We start from the raw sequence: 4,079 nt of genomic DNA, 5'->3' as shown, positions 1-4,079 counted from the left end.
TCTGTATTGTCTGTATTGTGCTTGTGATATGTTATAAAATGTTGTATGTCTGTTAATGTTTCCCTCCTTTTATCTTTAAAATAAAAAAAAAAAAAAAAAAAAAGACTGTAGCTGCAGGCATCTCACTCCTGTGGTAAGGGGTTTCCTGGAGATAACATAGTTCTCCTAAATTAACATACTGTATTACTCAGAGAAGTCCCTGTAGGGAGTCCCAAGGCACTGCCAGGCAAGACAGATTCCCACCTTTCTTTAGTATTCCTGCCCTTGTTCCGATAACTAAATAAATACGGGCCACCCAGAGAAGTTTGAGGTCTTAGGCCCCAGAGAATCTCGAATTCTGTTAGAGGGTTTGGAACCTCTCAGAGCCCTAAAATCAAACCACTTGACTGCTTCATTTAAGCCTTTGCCATCCACTCATTTGGGAGGTTGCAGGCCTGATCAGTCTGCAATAACTAAGGGATACTATTAACCAGATAGTAAAGCACTTTGCACAGGTTTGTTTAATCTTCAGAACAGCACTGAGTTAGACCTGATCCCTGTTTTACAAAGTGGGAACCCTCAATCACACAACTGCAGAACGCAGTCTCTGGGACTTGCAAGGCCTTCTTTCTACTATACCATGCTAGAATCAGATTGCATATGCTTTGAGTCTTACAAACTAGAGAAAAGCAGTATTTAACCTTAGAACCCTTTGAATACAGGTTGATGGTACCTTCCACCAATGCTTTGGCCAATTCTGTGTGTGTGTGTGTGTGTGTGGTACCCAAGGACTTCACACTCAGCTACATCCCCAGCCCCTTATTTTCTTAAAACAGGGTCTTGCTGAGTTGCTAAGTTGCCCAGGCTGGGCTTGAACTTGCAGTCCTCCTGCTTCTGCCTCCTAGAGTGCTGGGCTGACAGGTGTGTGCCACCAAACCGGTTTGGCCAACTCTTTCACAGTGAATTCTCATGCATAAACAGGGTACTGGGTACTGTGGAAGCATGAAAGCTCCTGGGACTGGTGACTTCCAGGTGACGGAGCAAGCAGGTGAAGGTGGCCCCAGAGATAGACAAGCACGCATCTCATGGGAAGTGTGCATCCTTGCACTGTTTAAGGAAAACTCAGCAGTACCCAAAAGTGAAAATGAAAGTATGGACGGCTTATATCATTGTTTCTCCATTTAGAGAAATATCTCTTCCAGAATTTTGCGAGAGGCTTCAGTTTATGCATGACTTTTCATTAATCCGTAGTCAAGTTTCACAAGAGAGCAGAGACGTTCTGTTACAGGGATAATGTCACGAATGCTTTCTTGACCATGCTCACCACGGTATCTTTTCTTCTGAGCTATTACAGTGTTTAGTGCCAACAAGCTGAGTAGTTTCCGCCCTTTGGTTTGTTTTGTTTGGAGACAGAGTCTCACTATACAGTCCAGGCCGGGCTAGAACTCACAATCTTCCTGACTCAGCCTCTGCATGGCTGGGATTATAGGCATGTGCCACCTAACCTGGCCTCAGTGGCTTACGTTTTATGTGAATATCCTTATTTTTTGGACCTGTTCATATTTTGTCTTCCTTCGAGCTGTAAGCGCCCTGCTTAGAGATCACATTTCCCTAATCTTTGTTTCTTCCACAGCACGTCCCGAGCCCCCTTAACAGGGTAGGTACTATTTGATGAGTGATGAAGACATAGATATTATGTGAGAAGTTGCAGCAGAGGCAAGCAAAGAGGCTAAGCTAGAGAGACAGAGCATCCAGGGTAAACAGGAGGGGTAACGTTTTCGCTTCCAAACTTCCAACCTCCAAAGACTGACCCGGAAATAAACGGGAGTGTGAGCTCTGACTCCTAGGCTCTCCCATCTTCTGAACTCCAGTAACCTGTCTTCTTCCGGGATGGCTGCCCTCAGCTTAGGCTCTATGGCCAGCTACTGAGACTCCCCCTTCCACATACCTCCTTCCTCCAAGGCTGGGGAGAAGCCAGAGCCCAGATAGGGGGCCAGAAGCTTCAGAAGTGTGGAGAACAGGAGAGGGGTCTGCTCACTATCCTGAAAACAGCAGAAGTGCCATGTCTACACATGGTGGAGCCACAAAGCGACAGTTTTGTCTAAAAGCCGTTTTCCAGGCCACACCCTCCTCAGAAGCTCATTGTTCTCCACCGGCTGATGATGCTTCTGATTGGCTGGGACCCCTCCCCCGCCAGGCTGGGGGCCGCTGTGCCCCAAGGGCTGGCCTAGCTTCCAGACTTTTGCCTGGGAATGAGGTGAGTGGACTGACGTGAGCCCAAAGTTGTTGATGTGACTCTCCCTGACCATGTGGAGGGTGACTCCAATTAGGCAACAGCTGATAGGTGACTACTGAAAACGCAAGTAGCTTCTGAACAAGCAGCCTCTCTGCCAACCCCTTGTGTGGCTTTGCTTTTTAATGATGCAAGACACTGTGGTCAACCACAGCCTGAAAATATCAATGGAAAACTACAGAAATAAACGTAATTTTGTAAAACACAATGATTTCTTAGTTACAGTTTGTTGTAAGACGTGAGGACATCTCATGTGGCTGTAATCTGTTCTCTTTGGGACACAAATTGTCCCTCTGGCCAGTGTACCTTCCTGTATGTACCACCTGCTCCACAGGAGGTGAGAGAGCACATACACAGGACACTTGCGACAGTACTGTGCTGTTGTAATCATTCTATTTTATTAACTCAGTAGTACTTAGTTTCAGAGTTTTATTGTAAGCTTTTTTTTGGGAGGGGAATTATATACCTGTCCTATCTGAATAATCAAGGACAAAATTCTAACCAAATTTACTCCAATTATAATTTCAAATCCAATGTGGCACTGGATTTGAGTCTTATTAATCCAGTGTGACACTGCAAGAATGTTTTAGCAGGCAGGTATGTTTCCTAACAGCTTAAATCATATTTTGATTATCTCACTGCTCTTATGTGTATCCCAACAATTCACATTTAGGGGCACATATTTAAAACTTGAATAATGTTCAGTTCGAAAATGTTCTCAAATTAAGTGCAGCCTTATACGGTAATTAAACTATAAAATAGTTGTTTCAAGGGAGAAGAGAGGTTCACCTAGTTTTTGCTGACGTAATTTATAAGTGAACAGACGCCTTAGGCAGAGAATCTCAGTAAACGCCAGTGCTGTGTTACATAAACCAGCACAAGTGCTGGCTTCGGCAGCACATATACTGAACAAGCACCAGTAGGGACCTTTGCCTTAGAGAGAACTTACAACTTTGAGGTTAACCCTTGTTAATGTTCAACCTTTCACCATCATTTTAACCACATGCAATCTGTTTAATATGGGGAAATGGCAGCATTGATGTACCTTGGATCAGTATTTCTTGGAAATGAATGCTGAATTACAAAAGACTGGGTTAAAGGTATATTGTTTTGGAGCTAAAACAAAACTTCCTTAGTCTAAATGAGTGCTTTCAATCTATTTTAAATTTAACATTTTCTGAACCTTTAGTTAACACTAGCACAAACCAGGGATTGTGCTAAAACATTATTTCCACCTTGGCAGCAGTCCTAAGAAGTCAGTGCTATTATTCCTGCTTTCCTCTTGAAAATAGGTCTCACAAACAGAGATTTACAGAATCTGAGTTAGCAAATGGCTGAGCTGAAACCCAGGCCTGTCCAACCTGGCGCTGAGAACATTTACTTAATGAAGCCATCCACAGGACTTGTTAGAAAACTGTGGCATGCAACTGAACTCAACACCGCTGAGCTAGCGATTCATAACCCTCAGGAAAACATATTTATGGAGTTTAGTATCTATGATGATAGTCAGATTTCCAGCACATAAAGTCTGAGTTTTTTAGCATAGCTATAAAGCTAATCACTAGACTATGAGCTCCAGGTGGTAATGAGGGTTCTTACAGGATGTAAATTAGTCATTTAAGTCTTAAGAGTCAGTATTTGGGTAGAAAGGAAACACATGATAGTGGTTTGTCAGTGAAACTGAGAACATACAGCAGTGATGGGGAACATTTTAATGACACAAACAGCCACTACCCCGGCCTAGAGGATTTCTTCTGGTGACATCTTACAGCTGTAGTTAATCTGACCCACAAGTGGGGTTTAGGAG

At 43.5% G+C, this 4,079-nt stretch overlaps 1 protein-coding gene across 2 annotated transcripts in view; it reads right to left on the bottom strand.

Annotated features, from left to right (window-relative positions):
* Adcy10 (adenylate cyclase 10 (soluble)) overlaps nucleotides 1–2,114 on the bottom strand; it is an 81,867-nt gene extending 79,753 nt beyond the window's left edge. For both annotated transcript variants that reach the window (XM_013521435.1, XM_013521436.1), the window contains exon 1: nucleotides 1,928–2,114. The gene's annotated coding sequence lies outside the window, so the exon portion shown is untranslated. The remainder of the gene's footprint in view (nucleotides 1–1,927) is intronic.
* Nucleotides 2,115–4,079: the final 1,965 nt, after the last annotated feature.

The sequence above is a fragment of the Chinchilla lanigera genome, unplaced genomic scaffold, assembly GCF_000276665.1.
Source record: "Chinchilla lanigera isolate Chin_1 unplaced genomic scaffold, ChiLan1.0 scaffold00061, whole genome shotgun sequence".
Lineage (NCBI taxonomy): Eukaryota > Metazoa > Chordata > Mammalia > Rodentia > Chinchillidae > Chinchilla > Chinchilla lanigera.
This window is presented reverse-complemented; position numbering and strand designations above follow the sequence as displayed.